At 37.0% G+C, this 24,156-nt stretch overlaps 1 non-coding gene across 1 annotated transcript; it reads right to left on the bottom strand.

The window, feature by feature from the left end:
- Nucleotides 1-12,262: 12,262 nt before the first annotated feature.
- LOC121217379 (small nucleolar RNA R71) lies at nt 12,263-12,369 on the bottom strand. Its single transcript, XR_005913483.1, has one exon. It is a non-coding gene; the product is annotated as a small nucleolar RNA R71 (small nucleolar RNA).
- Between the last annotated feature and the right edge of the window lie 11,787 nt (nt 12,370-24,156).

Raw genomic sequence — 24,156 nt, 5'->3', positions numbered from 1 at the left:
TAAACTTGGAGGAATGGAACCATGCTTGGCCGGCCACTTAACATGAATTGGGCACTTTGACATGCAAACCCAAACTTTCCTATTTTAATACTATTTGGTCCTTACTTATTTACCTATCATAATTTTCTAAGTCTCTCAACTAGATCCTTTTAAGCGAAATTCACATTCCTAAGATAAAATTAAAACATCAAATTTTTATACAAGTACTATCACACATATAAGATATGCAAATAAAATTTTAACTAAATTTTATGGCTCGGTTTTGTGGTCCCGAAACCACATTCCGACTAGGGTCAAATTAGGGCTGTCATAACTCTCCCCCACATAAGAAATTTTCATCCCCGAAAATCTTACCGGTGAATAATTTTGGATATCGATCCTTCATAGAGTCCTCAAGTTCCCAAGTGGCTTCTTCAATTCCGTGTTTATGCCACAACACCTTCACTAATGGGATTTTCTTATTTCGCAACTCTTTTACTTCACGCATCAAAATGCGAACCGGTTCTTCTTCATAACTCAAGTTAGGCTGAATCTCGATCTCAGATGGAGTGATTACGTGCGACGGGTCGGACCTATATCGTCGAAGCATCGAGACATGGAAAACGTTGTGAATCTTTTCAAGCTCAGGGGGTAAAATTAATCGGTATGCAACTGGTCCAACTCGTTCGGATACTTCGTACGGACCGATGAACCTCGGACTCAATTTGCCCTTACGACCAAATCTAAGCACCTTCTTCCAGGGTGAAACTTTGAGAAATACTTTGTCTCCAACCTGATATTCAATGTCTTTTCTTTTCAAATCCGCATACGACTTTTGACGATCCGAAGCGGCTTTCAAACTTTCGCGAATTACTCGGACTTTCTGCTCGGCATCCTTAATCAAATCAACCCCAAGGATCTTACTTTCACTAAGTTCAGTCCAAAATAATGGGGTACGGCATTTACGACCGTATAAAGCCTCGTAAGGTGCCATCTTAATGCTTGACTGAAAACTATTGTTGTAAGCGAATTCGATCAAAGGTAGATATCTTTCCCATGAACCACAAAACTCTAAAACACAACATCTCAACATATCCTCGAGTATCTGAATTATCCGCTCAGATTGGCCATCGGTCTGAGGATGGAATGCGGTGCTAAAGTGCTTCTTGGTACCCAATGCTTCTTGTAATTTCTTCCAAAATCGCGAGGTAAATCTTGGGTCTCTATCCAACACGATGGAAATAGGTACCCCATGCAACCGAACTATTTGGGAGACATATAATTCTGCCAATTTATCGAGCGAAAAATCCGTACGGACAGGGATAAAATGAGCAGACTTGGTCAATCTATCAACAATGACCCAGACCGAGTCTTTCTTACTCTGAGTCAAAGGCAACCCAGATACAAAGTCCATTGTCACTCGATCCCATTTCCATTCGGGTATCATGATTGGCTGAAGTAATCCCGACGGCACTTGATGTTTCACTTTTACTTGTTGGCATATCAAACACCTTGAAACAAATTCAGAAATGTCTCGTTTCATACCGGGCCACCAAAATTGACGTTTCAGGTCATTGTACATTTTAGTACTACCTGGGTGGACTGACATTCGACTACTGTGAGCCTCGTCCAAAATCATTGAAATAAGTTCTGAATTTCTTGGAACACATAATCGACCTCTGAACGTCAAGCAATCATTGTCGTCAATCTGAAACTCCGATTCCTCATTCGAAACACATTCAGCTCGTTTAGTGACCAATTCAGCGTCGACTTTCTGGAATTCAAGTATTTGACGAATCAATAATGGTTTGGCCTCTAATTCAGCTACTAGCACCCCATCGGGTGAGACGGACAAGTGAGCATTCACTGCTCTCAAAGCAAACAGTGCTTTCCGACTTAAAGCATCGGCAAACACGTTAGCCTTTCCCGGGTGATAATCAATAACAAGTTCATAGTCTTTCAACAACTCAAGCCAACGTCATTGTCGCAGATTTAGATCTCTTTGAGTCATCAAATATTTAAGACTTTTGTGGTCCGAATAAATTGACACCTTTCCCCAAACAAGTAATGCCGCCATATTTTTAGGGCGAACACTATGGCCGCCAATTCAAGATCATGGGTCGGATAGTTTCTCTCACGCGGCTTTAATTGTCTCGACGCGTAAGCCACAACTCGACCTTCTTGCATCAACACACAACCTAGCCCAAGTAAGGATGCATCACTATAAATGACAAACTCTTTGCCGGACTCCGGTTGTACTAGCACTGGAGCTTCGGTTAAACAGGTCTTTAGTCGATCAAAACTCTTCTGACAGTTCTCTGTCCACTCAAACTCAACATCTTTTTGGAGTAGTTTCATCAACGGTGCAGCTATCATCGAGAAACCCCCTACAAACCGTCGGTAGTATTCGGCAAGTCCCAAAAAGCTCCTAACTTCAGTAATATTCCTCGGAGGTTTCCAATCGAGTATGGCCGAAATTTTGTTCGGATCCACTCTAACACCCGATGCGGACACCACGTGCCCCAAAAAGCTAACCTCTCTCAACCAAAATTCACATTTACTGAATTTTGCATATAACTGCTTGTCTCGCAAAATCTGTAATACTAACCTCAAATGCTCGGCGTGTTTGGCTTCACCTTGTGAATAAACTAAAATATCATCAATAAACACAACCACAAATCGATCCAAGTATGGCCTGAATACTCGATTCATTAAATCCATAAATACCGCAGGGGCATTAGTGAGCCCAAACGGCATCACTAAGAATTCGTAGTGACCGTACCTCGTTCTAAAAGCGGTTTTGGGTATGTCCAAGTCTCGAACCCTCAACTGATAATAACCAGATCTCAAATCTATCTTGGAAAATACTGAGGCTCCCTTTAATTGATCAAACAAATCATCAATACGTGGCAACGGGTATTTATTCTTTATGGTCACTTTATTCAACTGACGATAGTCGATGCACAATCTCATGGTTCCATCCTTCTTTTTCACAAACAATACGGGTGCGCCCCATGGAGAAAAACTCGGTCGAGCAAAACCTCTATCCATCAATTCTTGCAATTGAACTTTCAATTCCTTTAATTCTGTTAATGCCATACGATACGGGGCTATTGAGATTGGCGTGGTACCAGGTACAATCTCGATGCCGAATTCCACCTCTCGAACCGGTGGCAACCCCAGTAACTCCTCAGGAAAAACATCTGAATACTCACAAACCACTGGTACTGATTCAAGTTTCCTTTCCGTCTCTTTGCTATCAAATACATACGCAAGGTATGTTTCACAACCCTTTTTCACATATCTCTGAGCGGTCATTGAAGATATTATCACTGGCACCCCTTTCAAATCGGTAGACTCAACTTGGACTACCTCATTATTTGTACTCCTCAAATCAATGGTTTTCCTTTTGCAGTTCACCACTGCATCATGTACAGTCAACCAATCCATACCAAGAATAACATCGAATTTGTCAAACGGTAAAAGCATCAAATCGGCCGGAAAATAGGATTCTCGGGTTATTAGAGGGCATCTCTTACACACTTTATCAACAAGTACGTATTGACCCAAAGGGTTTGACACTCGAATTACGAACTCAGTAGACTCAACAGGTAGAGTCTTACTGGATGCTAAGGTTTCACATACATATGAATGAGTAGAGCCAGGGTCAATCAATGCAATCACATTAGTATCAAAGAGAGTGAAGGTACCAGTGATGACGTCAGGGGAGGATGCCTCCTCTCGTGCGCGAATGGCATATGCTCTAGCAGGAGTACGGTTCTCGGCTCGAACAGCCGTATCAGAGGCCCCTCTCTGACTACCACCCCTACCTCCTAAAATTCTCGGTGGTCTACCTCTAGTTGTCACTCCACTAGGTCTTGCACCTTGAATCTTATTCTTCTCATCAAGCTCCGTGCAATCTCTAATGAAGTGCTCCTTCGAATCGCATCCGTAACAGGCCCTGTTAGTAGACTTACCCCAACATTCACCTAGGTGTCGTCTTCCGCATTGGGGACATTCAGGTTTCTCTTGACGATTATTGCCCACATTAGCTACCGAAGTATCTCGGGAGTCCGTCGATGGTCGTGCTCTGATGGAAATTCCCGCAGTCGTCCTCGACTTATTAGTGTCCTCCCTGAACTTCTTTACAGCTGAGAACGGAGCTTTACCCGTCGATCTTTTACGATAGTCTCTAGCTTGAAATTCAGCCTTCTTCTTCTCCTTTCCAAGTTCTTCCGCCTTGCAGGCTCGTTCGACTAGTGTTACGAATTCTTTTATCTCCAAAATACCCACTAGTAGCTTTAAATCTTCATTCAATCCTTCTTCGAATCTTTTGCACATAGCAACCTCATCAGCTACACACTCTCGGGCATACCGACTGAGTCTTACGAACTCATGTTCGTATTTGGATACGGTCATACGGCCTTGCTTGAGTTCCAAGAATTCCTTACGTTTTTGATCGATGAACCGTTGACTAATATATTTCTTTCGAAATTCCGTTTGAAAGAAGTCCCAAGTAACTCGTTCGTTTGGGACTATGGAAATCAGGGTCCTCCACCAATAGTAGGCTGAGTCCCGCAACAAGGATATAGCACACTTTAGACATTCATCGGGCGTGCATGACAGTTCATCAAACACCCGAATGGTGTTATCAAGCCAGAACTCGGCCCTTTCAGCATCATCAGTAACTATGGCCCTGAACTCCTCAGCCCCGCGCTTCCTAATCAAGTCTACAGGTGGCTTACTCAGCCTCACAGGATTAGTAACTGATGGTATTACGGGCTCTTGGGTTGGATTATTCAAATTCGGGAATTGTTGGACAGCCGGATTGGTTCGAGCATATTGCGCGACCCACTCATTCATCATGGTAAAGAAGGCTTGTTTAGCCCCCTCACCTTGATTATTCGCAGATGACTGAGGTTCAACAGGCGGCGTCCCTTCTGCAGGAGCAGCCGCTACACTTTCAACGTCATCTGCCAAGGTTCTCTCTACACCGGGATCCATTTACTAATCAAAACATAAATTTTAACCGTCAGAAGTCATCACACATTTAAACATTAACATTAAGGCATGTATAGCTAGACTCATACGTGCTATGGTAGTCCTAGAACCGACTAAACCATAGCTCTGATACCAATAAAAATGTAACACCCCGAACTCATGGCCGTTACCGGAAATCGAACACGAGATGTTACCGGCTTACTTCATTTATTTACCCCTATTTTTTTGTGTGTTTCCAGGCAAGCTGGCTACTGTATCGTGGTCGCTTTAAAAATCATATTTTGAGTTATGAAACTCGAAATCCAATTCTGTAAATTTTCCCAGAAACTAGACTCATATATCTTTATGGGGGAATTTTTTTAGAATTTTTGGTTTGGCCAATTAGTACAGTTTATTTGTTAAAGTCTCCCCTATTTCAAGGTTCGACTACACTGACCTCTGTACCTTACGATTTAAATATCTCCCTGTACAGGGCTTCAATGCCTATGCCGTTTGTCTCTAATGAAACTAGACTCGATAATGAATTTGTACATATAAGGCAAGACTTCTAATTATCTCGATAAAATTTACGGTGAATTTTCTAAATCAAAATAGGGGATCCAGAAATCGCTCTGGCCCTGTTTCACAAGAATTTAATTAACTCCTAACATACAGCTCAATTGGTTGTTTCGTTTCATCCATATGAAATAGACTCATCAAGCTTCGATTTCATAATTTATTCATTATTTAATTCCATTTCTACTATTTTTAGTGATTTTTCAATCTCACATCACTGCTGCTGTCAGCATCTGTTACTAAAACAAACTATGCCTAATTCATGATTTTTCCTTGATCTAACTAATAATTCATCAAACATGTCACAATTTATGACCATGACTAGCCATGCCAAAGGCTAATCATCACCGAGCATCTCCCTACTACACTATTACCAAATCATGAATTTAACACCGAAAATAATCAGCCATGACCTATGGCATAATAACCGAGTAGGCCTCAACCAATACTCAACCAAAACCGAATTACCAAGACTTGTGTCCAAACATCATAGAACCAAATCCAACCGAACATTTATGCCATTTTCGCATGGCTAAAAGTTTACATACCAAATTTCAACAAAACATAATAGCCTATACATGCCGAAATGTTCTCCTAGACCAACTAAGAAGAAAATACCAAAAGTTGCTAGCCGGTGTGATGACTTCGATGAACGGTCCCGAGTACGCAAAAAGTCGAGTCCAAGAAACCTAAAATAGGTGACAAGCAAACACCGAATGAGTATATAACTCAGTAAGTCATAAGCATTACACTACCATCCATTAATAAAATTTTCACAAGAGGAAACAACGAAATGAGGCTAAGTACTCCATCCATACCGAACTATGCCATAGTTTCTTAGACCTTACGATTCAATCTCATTCCAAGTCCTACATTGACATTTCATACGCTATCCAATAGAATAATTGAGGCATTTTCATACATCATTTTATTTTCGTTACAATCATATAACTAAACGAACTTTCACCTATTCCACGATGAACCTTATGTACGTGACTTCAATTATAATCATCACATAGGTTCAAAACTTACCACGCTCAACTCCAAATATAAACATAGCACCTATTAGCCATGAACTCAAGGTACTTACCCTTTCCGCTGTCCGAAATCGACTCGGTAAGGTCGGCCCCTTAATATAATTAATTGATAGAAAATATATATATATAGTGGGTTCGCACACATAGTGCTTAATAATTAACCACGCACACTTAGTGCCATGTACTTTAAACTCGCACACTTAGTGCCATGCATTTCAAGCCCGCACACTTAGTGCCAATCTCACAACCGTGAACACTTATTGCCCGCACACTTAGTGCCGAAAACCAGCCACTCTATACGCTTCACTTCCTTTTTACATTCGACAATTTCATCTCTACATACATATACATTTGTATACATTTCATCTCATTAAACACAATTGCATAGGTATTACGATCATTTAAATCAATACCAACTATATGCTTAATGACTTACCTTGTGTTGGGTAAAATAATTCCAAGTCGGCTACTCGATGACCTTCGATTTCCCCTTGTTGGACGCCTCTCCTTTAGGATCTTGAGCTTAAACAAATAAATTAACTCATTCAATCGCTTTGCTACATATATTAGTATTCACATTTTAATGATTTTATGACATACGGAACGGCATGGTGAAATTTTTATCTTGCTACCTTATGTTCTTAGCTATTCGGCTAATAACCTTATGCAATTACCATACTTTCAATAATCCAATCACACATGCATATGCATACTTGGACATTCGGCAATCACCTTTGCTAGTTTTTCCCATTTTTTTTGTCGGTTATATATATATATACATAGTCCTAAGGTAATATCACGAATGGGCTTACATATATATGTATATATATATAGCCGAATATGCAAAGCTTAAACTCAACATCACATAAGCTCCTAAGTGATGGCCGAATATGTATTTCTATATATATACATCAACTTTGCTATTACCTTTAATTTATCTAATCACAAAATTTCATCTCATGAACACTTGACCCATTTCTCACAAAAATGAAACAACAACTAAAATGAACATCCCATTTTTACCCCATATGGCCGATTGCTTCATTTGTTACCCAACTAACAATTCAACAATTTCAACCTCATTACAACCTCTACCTATCCAATATAACATGAACACAATCCTCCACCCCTAAATTAGATTCGGCAATCACTTAACCCATTTTAACCTCAACTTTCAAGTTAAAAGCAATTAACCACTCACCATATCCTACATTACTATCCATTTTAATGACATTAACACATCTACTAAGAGTTTCAAGCTTCTTGGCCGAATTTCAACCTCAAAATCCTAAGTCTAATCTATAGGATGAGTAGAATTTGAACTAACCATCTCAAACATGCATAGATTTTCAAGAATCATTCAATACATACCTCATTCTAGCCATCTTCCAAGCCAAAATCAAATAACCAAATCTCCCTTCCTTCTCCTCACTCACGGCAATAGCCAAAGAAAAAAAGATGAACACTCCCTCTTCCCTTCTTATTTTATTCATCTTTTCCTTTTTAATTCCTTTCTTTAATTTATTTTAATTTACTTACCAATATTAAATAATAAACAACATAAACTTGGAGGAATGGAACCATGCTTGGCCGGCCACTTAACATGAATTGGGCACTTTGACATGCAAACCCAAACTTTCCTATTTTAATACTATTTGGTCCTTACTTATTTACCTATCATAATTTTCTAAGTCTCTCAACTAGATCCTTTCAAGCAAAATTCACATTCCTAAGATAAAATTAAAACATCAAATTTTTATACAAGTACTATCACACATATAAGATATGCAAATAAAATTTTAACTAAATTTTATGGCTCGGTTTTGTGGTCCCGAAACCACATTCCGATTAGGGTCAAATTAGGGCTGTCACATAACAAGTGAAGTCTAGGTGGATTTTTTCCTTAGGTATTGTCTTAATCAATTGAATTTTCCAAAAAGTATTTTCCCTAAATTTCTTTTCTGTGATTTCTTAGTTTAATTAATTAGTTAGATAAACAAAACCCTTTTATTTTCAGGCTAGATAATAAAAAGAAAGTTAATACTAGTGCTTTTAGTTCCTTTGGGTTCGATAATCTGGTCTTACTAAAGCTATACTACTGTTCGATAGGTACACTTGCCTTCATCGTGATAATAGTTAGTTTCAAGAACGATTCATTATAAATATTTAAAACCTTTCATGAATATGATGTATCAAGTTTTTTGTGCCATTTCCGGGGAACTAAGATATTAGGAACACTTGATTTTTATTACTTTAGCCATTTACTTTTACTGCAATTTAAATTTTATTCTAATTTTTATTACTAATTCTTCTTTTTCCCTTTTTCTGGCAGGTACTTATAGTTTATGACTAGAAGAAACCCGTCAGGACCATTACTTTTTGATAGTGAGATTGATCGCACAGTTCGCAGAAACCAAAGAGAAATAAGGCGAAGCTTAAGATACACAGAGAACGATCAAGAGGACAATATTCAAACCACAACCAAGGAGATGGTCAAAAATTAGGAAAACCTGATACCTCCTGCGATTGCTTTGTAACATCCCGAAATAGGGCCTAAATGGAACAGTGGTTGCGACACCACAAATATGATGTAGAAAAAATTTATTTTATTATCATTTTAAGGTCTATGGCATGATTGCATGATTGTGTGAAAATTTCGTTTAGAAATTTTATCGATAGAGGGTCCAATTTGATATTTAGGACTATATTGCAAAAGTTGTAAAATGTGTGTTCTAGTTCACAAAGGTATTAAGTACTTGTGAGTAATGGGTTTTTAAAGTGGAGGTCCTTGGATAGTAATTAGACCATTATACTAGTTTGGACAAAAATACCTAAAGGAAAATAAAACACCATAGTTTTTAATTAAGGGCATTTTGGTCATTTAGTTATTAAAATGAATTAAAAACAAAATTAAAAGCCAATTTTTGTCCATCTTCTCCATTAGGCCGAAATTTCAAGGTTTCTCCATAGCTAGGGTTTTTTCCAAGCTTCCAAGCTCCATAGTAAGTGATTCCAAGCCCCGTTTTTAATGTTCTTTACGATTTTGGAGTCCTAGTAACTTGATTAAGCTTATTCTAGCAATAATTCAACCTAGGGTTCATATTTGGAAAAATACCCATAGGTTAAATTTGTGTATTTTGATGTTTTATGATAGAATATGAGGTTTTAAATTATGTTAGACAATTGTGCTACTCGATTTTAAGTGAAAACGAGTAAAAGGGCTTAATCGGTAAAAATACCTAATAGTCATAAGTACATGTTAGAGTGAGAATTTCATGCTGTCATAGAAGGGAAAAATGATCAGCATGTCATAAAACATAAGAAAATAGGATGAAGTTTAATTTCCGAGCCTTGGGGAAAATGTATAAATATGTAAAAGTTTAGGGGCAAAAATGTAATTTTGCCAAAGCTTGGGTCAAGGACTGTTTTAATAAATGTGAGTATTAAATAAGCTAAATTTTTTTATTATAGATCAAGAAGAACAAAATCCAGAGTTAGACCGGGGAAAGAAAAAGATAGTGGACTAAATCGATATAATTGATCGTATTTTGTTTCGAGGTAAGTTTGCGGTAAATAAATGCAATATTCTATTATTTTATGTTAATTTTGTTAATTTCCAGCATGTGTATATTTATTTTATGAAATTATTCAAAGACTCAAGCATGAATTGACCGAGAAGTAATTCAAAAAGTCCCGGTTGAACCTTAGGAATGTGTAGGATACAAATGTCATGACATTAGGGTTTAAGGATACCATGTAAGACCATGCCAAGGCATGGCAATTGGTAAGGTTTCTAAGGTAAGGAAATCATGTAAGACCATGTCAAGACATGGCATTGATAAGTTACTATAAGGCAAAGGTCCCATGTAAGACCATGCCAAGGCATGGCATTGGTGTGTTCATAAGGCAAGGATACCATGTAAGACCATGTCAAGATATGGCAATGGTAAGTTTCAAAAGGATACCACGTAAGACCATGACAAGTCATGGCAGTGGTAAGGTACCTGCGTATCCTTAGTATTCCAAGTGGTTCAATGGGAAAATTTAAAGAGAATATCAAGGTAAGGTAAGGTAAGACAAGTTCATGCTAGAAGAGCAAAGGTAAGTACATAATGTTCATGTATGCTTGATAAGGAAAGAGTAAGTAAAATGTATTAATAAATTTGATTAAGTAAGTATTTAAGTAAGTGAGTAAGTGAAGAAGTTTAAAATATGTCTATGAGAATTAATGAAGTTGCATTAAGTAGTATCATGCCAAGCAGTAAGATAATTCTTATGAATGTTGTTATTTATTTGCATGCAAACTTACTAAGCTTAATGCTTACCCCCTTTATTTTCCTTCTTTTTATAGTTTTGTCAAGCTAACTCGGGGATCGTAAAGTACGTCGGAGGTCCGGGCACACTATCACGAGGATTATTTTGGTATAGCTAGACGTTTCATTTTGAGTATGGCATGTATAGCATCGTAGCCATTTTGTGTGTATGATCTTATGATATGGCTGATGAATGGTATGTAAATGCTTGATAATGATTAGCTGTTGGAATGGCTAATCAAGGACATGTTTGGTGTTATGTATGCCTAAATGCTAGTTATTCCATGGAAATCATGAAAAAGGTGAAATTAGCTTTAAAACAGTATCAGACAGCAATAATGACGTGAATTTGGAAAATCACTAAAAATAGTAAAAATGGACTTAGATAGTGAATGAGATATAGAATTAAATCTTGATGAGTCTATTTTCATATGGATGGAATAAAACAGGTATATGAGTTATATTTCATGAGATATTTAAAATTTTGTGAAACAGGGCCAGAGCGATTTCTGGATCCCCTGTTCTGACTTTGGAAATTCACAAGAAATTGTAAAAAGATAATTAGAAGTCATGCTTTACATTTAAAGATTCCTTATTGAGTCTAATTTTATGAGAAACAAACAGCATAATAATTGAAACTCTGTACAGGGAGATATTTAATTCGTAATACACAGGGGTCAGAGTAGTCAAATCCTGAAATAGGGGAGACTTTAACTAATAAACTGTACTAGTTGGCCCAACCAAAAATTCTAGTAAAAATTTAGTTGATATATATATGAGCTTAGTTTTAGGGAAAATTTACGGAATTTGATTTTGAGCTTCTTAACTTGAGATATGAATTTTTAAGCAACTCTGACGCAATTAGCCAGCTTGTCTGGAAGTTCTAAAATAAATTGTTTGAGCTATTTAATTAATGAATTAAGTCCGTTAACACCTTGTGCTCGACTCTGGCGACGGTCTCAGGTTCAGGGCGTTACATGATTTTAATCCAGTAATCAGAATCATGCTCCGTGCACTATGTATGATTATGCTAAACGTTCTTTAACAGGAACTGAATCGAGCATAGTTAGACCTACTATTGCCGCAAATAATTTTGAACTGAAATCTAACACAATTCAAATGACACAACAGTTTGTTCAGTTTGATGGTTTGTAGGATGAGGATCCAAATACTCATTTGGAAAATTTCCTAGAATTATGCAATACATTTAAAATTAATGGTGTTTCTGATGATGCCATTCGCCTTTGGTTATTCCCTTTTTCTTTGAGAAACAAAGCTAAACAGTGGTTGGATTCGTTACCACGGGGGTCAATCACTACTTGGGAACAAATGACCGAAAAGTTTTTACTAAAATATTTTTCGCCGGCTAAAACGGCTAAATTATGTAATGATATCTCTTCTTTTGTGTAGATGGATTTAGAGACACTCTATGATGCATGGGAGAGATACAAGGACCTTTTGCGAAGATGCCCTCACCATGGGTTACCACTCTGGCTACAGGTTCAAACCTTTCATAATGGCCTGAATCCTTCGACTCGACAAATGGTTGACGTAGCTGCTGGTGGGACCATCAATAATAGAACACCTGAAGATGCTTATGAGTTTATAGAGGAGATGTCACTGAATAACTATCAGTGGCAAGTCATGAAGACAAAGCCAACGAAAACAGCTGGTGTTTATAATGTCGATTCGGTCATCATGCTCTCTAATTAGGTAGAACTCTTGAATAAGAAAATTGATGGTTTTCTTAGTTCTTCACAGGTTCACCTAGTAATGCAGTGTGAAGCAAGTGGAGGTGGATCGAACAATTCAAACTACCCACATTATGGCCACAACATGGAGAACGAGCAGTTAAATTACACGGGTAATAATCCTTGATCCCAAAACAATCCTTATAGCAATACTTACAATGCAGGTTGGAGGAATCACCCAAATTTTTCACAGGGAGGCCAAGGAAATTAGAAACCACCACCCCCTCTAGGATTTCAGCAACCACCATACCAGCAGGAGAAAAAGTCGAACCTTGAGAATATGCTAACCAAATTCATCTCGGTGTCAGAGACTCATTTTTAGAATACCGAGACAGCACTCAAAAATCAATAAGCATCATTCCAGGGGCTCGAAACTCCGATTGGACAGCTCGCCAAGTTGATTTTCGAACGACCACAAGGTATCCTGCTAAGCAACACTGAATCTAGCCTAAGGGAGCAGCTCAACACAATTGCCATTCAAGATGAGGAAGGGTTAGTGGCAAAACCAAGGCCAGAACCGGTGGTAAGCGAAGTTAAGAATGAGGTAGGTCAAAATGAACAAAAATCGGTAAGTCCAGAATATAAACCTCGTGTGTCATACCCCAATGCGACAAGGAAAGACCGCTCAAATGAACAATTTGGTAAATTTCTTAAACTTTTAAAGAAACTACATATTAACTTACCATTTATTGAAGCACTTTCACAGATTCCAAACACAGTCAAATTTTTAAAGGAGCTTCTAGCAAATAAACAGAAGTTAGATGAAAGGTCGCATGTGAAGCTGAACGCGGTTTGCTCAGCCATTCTTCAGAATAAGCTACCCAACAAACTAAAAGATCTACGGAGTTTTACGATTCCTTGTTTAATTAGTAGTTTAGATGTTAATAATGCGTTGGTAGATCTAGGGGCTAGTATCAATGTTATGCCTTACAAATTGTTTAAGCAACTAGGTCTAGGGAAACCCAAACAAACTAGGATGAGCATTCAATTAGCAGATAAAACTGTTAGATTTCCTAAGGGTATTATTGAAGACGTACTTGTTAAAATTGACAAATTTATATTCCCAGTTGATTTTGTTGTTTTAGACATAGAAGAGGATAGCAATTCCTTTAATTTTGGGAAGGCCCTTTTTAGCAACTGCTAGAACAATTATTGACGTTGGCACAGGTGAACTCACACTTCGTGTAGGAGATGAAACAATCACTCTTCAAGCTCGCAACGCGAACAACACATCAAAAATTGAAGGTGATTGTACAAATTGTTCTACTAAGACTAATCATACAGTGCAACCTATTTTACAGGAAAAAAGTTCGAAGGACACACATGAGCCATGTTCAATCGACAACAAAAGATCTATCTATGAAGAACGAAGGCTACAAATCGAGGAGTTAGATGAATGGCTGACATTTAAACCGAGAAAAAATGATAAACCGAAACCACGCCATGACATGCTCAAAACCTCACCAAATCAACTTAAAGTTGGAGACAAGGTACTACTAGATGCAAACAGATCCTCGCATTGCCACTTCTGAATCAAATAAAGAAATTCCTCTTACGGTACTTAGCATTTTTCCATAGGTACAGTTGAGGTAAGTCATCCTAAATTCGGCATGTTCAAGGTAAACAGTACTCGACTTAAACTTTATATTGATAAGATTGATAGCAGGGATGAGGAATATAAACTCCTCGAACCACCATGATTACACACTAGAGAGGTAAGTCGAGTTTAGACTATAAATAAGCGCTTCTTGGGAGGCAACCCGAGCACTAACAATATTACTTTCTTTAAATCTTAGTTTTTAAAATCTAACATACTAACCAAATCATTGAACACAGGCTTTCCAAAACCACACAGCCAGGCACACGGGCGTGCCTTATGCCATGCCTACACCACGGGTAATGACACGGCCGTGCGATACGGCTATGTGCAAACAGAGCAAAAGTTTTTTTTTTCTTTTTTTCAACACAGGGCTGCGATAAGTTGCCACGACTATATGACATGATCGTAGGCGAAACTGTCAAAACAACACGGGCGTGCGACACGCCCATGCCCCCCACCCGTGGTCGACACCGTCAAAAAACACGAGCATGCGCATGGGTACATGAGCGTGGGAGAAGTGAACCACATCGTACACAGTCGTGCAACACAATCATGTAGCCACACGGCCCAGACACACGGGCGTGTCCTCAGGCCGTGTGATGATCTCTTAATTCTCGAAAAACATGAGCTGGACACATACCACACGGGAGTGGGACACGGCCGTGCCACTTTTAAGATTAGGTTATCTGTTTTATTTTATTTTCTTTTACCTTTGTTTTTACTCTGATTTATTTGAAGTCTCATTTGTTTTTTTAAACACGGCTTATCTTTATGATTATTATCAGATTATTCCCTCAATTCTCCTTTTATCCTTTAGAATTATGCTTGCCCTCCAGCTTTATTTCCAATACTCGCTCTCTCTAATCCATGAATTCCATCCATTTTAAACCCAGGAAGTTTCACTTCTCTCCCTATCTTATGAACTTATATTTTTCAATATATCTATCTTTGTACATTGAGGGCAATGTACATGTTAAGTGTGGGGGGGTTACTTACATCTATATCAGAAAAATCCCTGAATTTTGTTTTATTCTCATGCGATCTTCTCATATCATTATTAGAATGAATTCCGATTAGTTTATAATGTTTACTGATATATCTTGAATTAAAACATAGGCATTTATGCATTGATTGTTTAAACTTTAAGACATTAGGGAATCAAGCATGATAAGTTGATTTTTGAAGAATTACAAACTTTTAGGTTGTTTCCCCAAGTTTAGGTATTATTTTGAGTTGGAATTCACACGTTTAAACATCAAAAAGCCATAATTTTTGTGAGATCTTGAGCCTTTAGAGCATCTATTATTTCTTTCATGCTCACTTTCATTATGAGTACGTCAGTATTGAATTGTTATTCTAAAACTTGCTTGATTATGCATGTCAAGACCACACCATTTGATTTGATACGTCAAAATGATAAAGGCACTTAGTTTTAACCCATTCACTCCATAAAAGCCTACCTTCACAATTAACCCTTAGTGAACCCCCTTGAGCCTAACAACTCATTCATTAATTTACCCTCAAGATTAACCCATAACTCATTATTGTTGAAATTCCCTAAATTAATTTGATCCCTATTTTTATCGAGATTTGAGTTGGAATAGTTGCTTAGCTATGTTTTATTCTATTTTGTAATTTGGCTTGTTCTTAAAAAAAATACATGTATACATATTAGTAGTAGTGATCTTCTGAGCTAAAGAAGTTTAATTCCATATTCTGAGAAAAAGCTCTGTTGTATGCAATTGATGTTTAATTACTTTTTCTAGTTAGGCAGTTTTTCAATTCAATCTCGATTCTAACCTTTTCTTTCAGCTTGTGACCACACCCCCTAACCAAAGCCACGTTACAACCCTCTGAAGACCTTTTGATTAATGTTTCATCTCAATTTATAATGTTGGAGATTTGATTTTCATGCAAGCCTATGGTAATGACTTTTCATTATTGACTATTGAATGCTTCATTTATTGTCCTTAAACACCTCGAGTGATTTGAGTGAATCTTTAGTGAGGATGTGAAACTCTGTGATATTTTTAATCAAAGGTAATTACTTAGATAAGTGGAGACACCTATGTTTTCATGATAAAATGCTCAACTTGGAATGTTTGAAACTTTGATGTTCTTTCAGTTGAATTTTCAATATATGATTACCTATGGATTATTTTGAGATATTATCGATAGAAATTATAAGTTGAAAAGAATTTATTTTGATTATGAGTTGAGGATTTTGCTTGAGGACAAGCAAATGCTTAAGTGTGGGGGTATTTGATAAACCGTAATTTATACATATTTATATCCCATGCTTAGCACATTTTATGGATGATTTTTCCTTAAATTTGGTGAATTCGATGCTCCTAATGCCTTAATTTCACGTTTTATACTTAAGTGAGCATAAGAGAGTGAAAGGAATGAGAAACGAGCCAAAAACAGAGAAAATGGGCCAACGTATGAAATCAACACGGCCTGGACTTCCTCACACGAGCAGACCACACGGCCATGTCAATTTGGTAGAATCAAAGCACGACTCACACGGGTAGACCACACGCCCATGCAATTTTTAACAGGCTTGACCACGGCCAGAAGTAATCGCATACGAGCGTGTCCCTGTCGAGCCCAAGCAAAATCCTATTTGGAAAAGGCCACTTTTGAGGGCTCTTAGGCATTCCAAAGCCTATAAATACACCCTAAAAGAGGAGGAAAAGGGAGGACGCAGAGGAGGAAGCAAGGAATTGCTCAAGGAAAGCCGATTGATCCATCTCAGAAGCCGGATTAACCAATAAGACTGAAGATCTCCCTTCAAATTCCCTCAGGAATTTTGGGTTTTCTTATGTTTTGTTATTTTATTCTTTTGAGATGTTTTCTTTCATTAGTACGAACTAAAACCGTAAATACCTAAGGGGAATGAAACCTAAGACGAATCTTGTTATTATTATCTGAATTGTATGATAAATATTTGACTTGTTCTTAATTATGTGTTCTTAATTCTTGTTTTGATAATCCAGGATGTTGATCCAAGTTAAGCTCTTATTCAGAGGAGGAATAGACCCTGTCTAAGATTAAATTTGTCATAATTAAGCAGAGTTGGTTGTGCGCCTAGAGATAGGGTGACAAGATTTTTTCAGATTAGGGTGAAACCTAATAAGGGGATCCACAGATTGAGTTAATGCAACCCTAGGGTGTTAATTAGAAAGAGATTTCAATTATTCAATCTAGGGTTAGACGTTGTTAGTCTCGAGAGAGATAATAATATAACTTAGAGATCTCTACGGAACAAGTTGAATGAATAAATCATCCGATTCAGAGTCAAATAACAAGTGAAGTCTAGGTGGATTTTTCCTTAGGTATTGTCTTAATCAATCGAATTTTCCAAAAATTATTTTCCCCAAGTTTATTTTCTGTGATTTCTTAGTTTAATTAATTAGTTAGATAAACAAAACCCTTTTATTTTTAGGCTAGATAATAAAAAGAAAGTTAATACTAGTACTTTTAGTTCCTTTGGGTTCGATAATCCGGTCTTGCTAAAGCTATACTATTGTTCGATAGGCACACTTGCCTTCATCGTGATAATAGTTAGTTTCAAGAACGATTCATTATAAATATTTAAAACCTATCACGAATATCACATATCAAAGGAAGTGGTGTTTTGGTTTGAAATGTTAAATGATGTTTGAGTATTTTTATTGCATATATTATAGTTGAGATAATTATTGATATTGTTATTAAATTGTGCTGTCAATGAGGGCACATTGTTTAGGCACTTAGGATGGATTGAGCTTGTTTAATCATGTTTCGAGTAGGCATAATTGATGGTAATTAGAATGCTTGTTGTCCAAGTAAATTGAATATGGTAAGCTTGATTTTGAATGTACATTTTGGTGTATACGGCCTGTGACACGGGCTATCACACAGCCGTGTGACATATATGGCCACCCTAAATGGCCATGTGTCTTTATTGTGTTAGGTGCAGGTTTCACACAGCTTGAGGCATGGTTTGTTACACGGCCATGTGCCTCAAAATAGCTTCAAGCACGGCCTGGTGAACGGCTTACGACATGGCCATTTAACCCAACATCAAATGCACACACGGGCTATCACATAGCCAGTGACACGACCGTGTTTCTATAATTTGAATATACACACGGTTTGGCACACTGCCTGTGACACAGTCATATGGCCCTATTTCAAATACTCACATAGGCGGACACACGGGTTGGGACATGGTTGTGTGTCCAGACTTCGAATATCCACATGGTCTGGGCTTTGTCACGCGATTGTGTGACCCTTATTTTCAAAATTTTCAAGTTTTTCCATACTTCTTTGTTTTGTTTCAAATATATCCTGGAATGTTCCTAAACTATTTTTGGAGCCCGGTAGGCTCGATTTTATGCCCATAAATTTATTTCTATTTTGAATTATAATAATTATTGAATTATATTATTATTTTTGCATAACTATTTGCGATTGAATGTAAATGTCTTGAATTGAATTGTAATGCTCAGTAACCCTATTTCGACGACGAAGATGGGTTAGGGGTGTTGTAGAGGTGACCCTTTTCTTGGGGTAGACTTTAGGTAGTGCAGAATGCAAAAGACAACCTGCATATGAGACTGTTGTGGATCATGTATAAACCGACTTACCAAACTGATTGCATATGTTATGTTAGGTCTAGTATATGTGAGATAAATTAGTCTACCAACTAATCTCTGATATCTTTCTTTATTCACTGACTCTTCTATTCTGCCTGCAACTTTTATTGCTTTTTATAGGATATTTTGTGGGTTTGTATCCCATCATACATGTCTCAGTCAAGAGGTCTAGGATGTATTTTTTTTTGAGATATGGAGATTCCTTTCTTTGATCTGGCAACTTCAATTCCCAAGAAATATTGTAACTTTCCTAAATCTTTTATTTCAAATTCTTGAGCCAAACATTGTTTTATTCAAGCCATTTCTTCCTTATCATCTCCTATCATCACTATGTTTTTATTCAAGTCATTTCTTCCTCATCATCTCCTATCATCACTATGTCATCAACATATACAATAAGAAGAGTGGTCGTACTCTTATGGTGTTTCATAAAAAGGGTATTATCAATATTGCTTTGTTGATAACCAAAAGTGATCATAGCTTTGCAAAATCTGTCAAACCATATTTTGGGAGATTATTTTAATCCATACAAAGCTTTCTTCAGTATGCATACTTTCCCCTGCATTTTTGCATTATCAAATCCATGAGGAATCTCCATATGTACTTCGTCTTCTAAGTCTCCATGTAGGAATGCATTCTTTACATCAAATTGTTGTAGGTTCCAGTCAAGGTTGACTCCACAAGATAACAAAATTCTGATGGTGTTCATTTTGGCAACAGGGGTAAACATCTCTTGATAGTCTACTTTATAAGTTTGAGTGAAGCCATTAGCAACCAATCTAGTTTTGTACCTTTCAATCAAACCATCAGACTTGTGTTTCACAGTAAACTCCCATTTGCATCTCACCAAATTCTTGTCTATTGAAGGAGTTACTAGCTCCCAATTCTCATTCTTTTCTAGTGCTTTCATTTCTTCAACCATGGCTTCTCTCCACTTGGGATCTTCAAATGCTTCACGCCAATCCTGTGGAATAAACATAGAGGACAAAGACAGGGTAAAGGCTTTATAGGGAAAGTACAATGAGTCATAAGAGATAATGTTAGACATAGGATGTCTAGTACAGGATCTAACACCTTTTCTTTGGGCAATTGGTTTATCTAAATCATTGGGGGGTAACTAATAAGAAGAGGAAGATTCTTGGCACATATTAGGTTGTATGATGGCTTCTTTTGTTTTAAGCCCTCTTGAATACTTCTTCAAATCTGGTTTGTCCAAATGCCTAACAATCTCTTTTTGAATAGTAGTCTCCCCCTGAGTAGTAACTTCCCCTTGAACAATGGTGTTTTCTAGAATAAGGTTTTCAATAGTTACTGAGTCAGGTATCACTTTTTCTCTCTCTTTGTTCTCCCCTTGAAGGGGTGATTGAGTTGTACCATAATAGAGCTTAGTTTCTTTGAATGTAACATCCATACTAACAAAAGTTCATTGTAAAGGAGGATGATAATACTTGAAACATTTCTATGTTGGAGAATACCCAATGAACACACATTTAAGGGCTTATGGATCTAATTTTCTTGCTTTCCGATCATTGACATAACAGACACATCCAAATATCCTAGGAAGAATAGTACAATTATTTTTACCTTGTAAAGTTTCCAAGGGAATTTTAAAATTAAGGGTTCTGAGTGACATTATATTAATAAGGTAGGTGACTACAAGAGTTGTGTCCCCTAGAATGGTTTTGGAAGGTTTATGGAAAACATAAGAGATCTAACGACTTCTAGAATATGTCCATTTTTCCTTTCAACAACCCCATTCTGTGAACTAGTACTGTGATAAGTTGGTTGATGAATTATCCCATAAGACTCCAACTAGGTATCAAAATTGTACTTTATACCATTGTCAGTTCTAAACAAATATATCTTAGCATCAAATTAAGTAGACATCATGTAACACCTCTTACCCGTATTCGACACCGGAACAAGGTACGAGGCATTATCGGACTCAAACATAAGCAAACATACAAAATCGAGACATAAATTTCCATCCAAATTTAAAATTTTCATTTATATTCACGTCGTCCTTAAAACAAGCCTACGAGGCCCAAAACATACATTAGGAGCGGTTCAAGACTAAACCGAGAACTTTAGAAAATTTTACAACACTTAGAAATTTTTTCATGTTTTAAGGGCCACATGCCCGTGTGGGTAGGCCGTATGGTTACACACGCCCGTGTCCTTAACCCGTGTAACTCTCTATTTTTCATCCAAGAACAAATTGTTGTCACACGGCCAAGGCAAACGGCCATGCCTGAGGCCGTGCTGTCCACACAGTTGAGACACATACCCGTGTCTCTGCCCGTGTGCTCAATGCCGAGTATTCTATTTTGCAACAATTAAAGTGCAGGGGACACACGACTGGATCATATGCCCATGGGGCAAGCCATGAGTCACACACGACCTAGACACACGCCCGTGTGTCTACCTGTGTAGACAAAAATAAGGCTATTTTCCAAGCTATATTGTCACCCTTCCATGCACAAACCTACACAACAAAACATAGCACCATTCCAATTATATACATTCAACCAAATCAGCCACAACCAAGGCATCAATACCTCATTCACAAGCATCATTTATCATACAAAAACATCACATATATCTCAACTCAAATCATGCAATTTCCCACATCCATGAAAGACCTCATCATATGTGTAGACAAAAATAAGGCTATTTTCCAAGCTATATTGTCACCCTTCCATGCACAAACCTACACAACAAAACATAGCACCATTCCAATTATATACATTCAACCAAATCAGCCACAACCAAGGCATCAATACCTCATTCACAAGCATCATTTATCATACAAAAACATCACATATATCTCAACTCAAATCATGCAATTTCCCACATCCATGAAAGACCTCATCATATGCATATATACTTAAATCAATATTAGCCAATTTCAATGGCCATTGACAAAATGAATTATTAACCAACATAAGCCAACACATTTGGCCAAATCAATTATGACACATAACAAAATGATCAAGTCCCTATACATGCCATAACTTAAAATATTGAAATCATTGGTACCCAAAATATTAAGTTGATAGTGTGACTGGATCTCCGACAATCTCCGATCCCTAAGCTGGCTTGGTGATACTATAAGATAAGGGAAAAGAAAGGGAGTAAGCTATAAAGCTTAGTAAGTTCCCATGCAAATAATAAGCACTATAAACTCACATTTAACATACAATTAACTTGAAGTAAATTAACATAAATGTCATTATAAATCTCATAATCAAACTTACTCAATCACAACGTTACCGAGGGATTCATCGTATATCAAGCTCATTAAGCATGAGTTTTATGTGCATACGTGTACCAATTTACAACATACCATAGTCTTTCACAACTTTGACATTCTCTTGCATTTCCCGTTGAACCACTTAGAATACTAAATGATACTCGGGACTTTCATACACATAGTATCATATCAATGCCATATCTTAGATATGGCCTTACATGGGATCTCGTATCGATGCCAATAGCCCAACTGTGGTCTTACACGAATCCTCATATTGATGCTATATCCCAGATATGGTCTTACACGTAATCTCAAATAACCCTAATGTTATGACATTTGTATCCTATCTATTCCTAAGGTTCAATCGGGATTTCTCACTTATCAAACTTTTCCAATCATGTTGAAGAGCAAATCACAATTCATACAATATTAAAGTAATTAAAGCATAAATAACAATACATTATTTACATTCGAACTTACCTAGGTACAAAAATAGTAGGAAATGAACCTAATCGTCAAATACTTTGTTTTTTCCCTGGTCTAGGTCCAAACCTCATTTCTCTTGATCTGTAATAGCAAATTTAACTCATTTATTAATAACATTACTCAATTCAGTCCAAAACTTACATGATGGAAAATTACATTTTTGCCCCTAAACTTTTAACATATTTACATTTTAGTCCCTAGGCTCGTAAAATGAAATCTATTCAATTTCATCAAGACCCAAGCCTAGTTGAACCTCTTTTATGCTTATAACAGCACATTTTTCATTTAATCACACTTTTACACACATTTTATAGCCTTTTTACAAATTGCTCCTTTTGTCATTTTCATAAACAATCACCTAGCAAAAGTTGTTTATCATACATCAGACACACATTTTCTACCATTAGAAATCAAAATACACACATATTTAACATGGGTCAAACCCTAGACCTTAATAATTTCTCAAATTAATGGTAGAAATAGATAGATCGAGTGATAATGACTTCAAAAACTTGAAAAGCATAAAAAACCGGGCAAGAACGGACTTACAATCGAGCTTGAAAGTGGGGAAACCCTTGGTATGGCTTCTCTTCTAATTTTTGGCCAAGCATGAAGAAGATGGACTAAATTTTGGCTTGATTTTTGCTTTTTAATTTTTTTAATTATTAAATAACCAAAATGCCCTTTTCTTAAAACACTAAAAGTCTCTTACCTTATGTCTATTTTTGTCCAACTTAAAGTAAAATGGTCTAGTTACCTTCTAAGGACCTTCAATTTAAAATTTCGTAACAATTAGACACCTCTAACATGTAGAACTCAACTTTTACACTTTTTACAATTTAGTCTTTTCTGCTAAATTGAGTGCTCAAACGTCAAAATTTTTGAACAAGATTTTCAAGAAATCATTTTGTAAAACTGTAGACCATGAAAATTTAATAAAAACAAGTTTTTCTACGTCAGATTCGTGGTCCCGAAACCAATGTTTCGATTAGGCCCAAAATCGGGTTGCTACAACTCTCTCCCCTTTAGGGATTTTCATCCCCAAAAATCTTACCAGAAAATAGGTTTAGGTACTATTTTCTCATAGCCTCCTCAGGTTCCCATGTAGCCTCTTCGACCCCATATCATTGCCATAAAACTTTCACTAGGGCTAGACTTTTATTTCTCAACTGTTTAACTTCCCGAGCTAAGATCTTGATCAGTTTTTCACCATACATCATATTCAGTTGAATCTCAATCTTTAATGGAGAAATCAGATGTGAAGGATTAGAACGATATTGTCGCAACATCGACACATGAAACAAATTATGTGTAACATCCCGAAATAGGGCCTAGTCAGAATAGTAGTTTGGGACCACAAATCTGACATCAAAATATTTATTTTATGATTATTATGAGCCAAGAATGTGAGTATATGCATGTGTTAAATTTTCATGAAGAAATTCTTTGAGTAAGGTGTTCAATTGGAAATTAGGGACTAAATTGAATAAATTGCAAAACTTGAATTCTAGAAGCAATTTGTATTAAATTGCTTTGAG

This window comes from Gossypium hirsutum, chromosome A02 (assembly GCF_007990345.1).
Source record: "Gossypium hirsutum isolate 1008001.06 chromosome A02, Gossypium_hirsutum_v2.1, whole genome shotgun sequence".
Classification (NCBI taxonomy): Eukaryota; Viridiplantae; Streptophyta; class Magnoliopsida; order Malvales; family Malvaceae; genus Gossypium; species Gossypium hirsutum.
The sequence above is the reverse complement of the archived record's forward strand: the minus strand, read 5'-3'. Positions and strand labels throughout refer to the sequence as shown.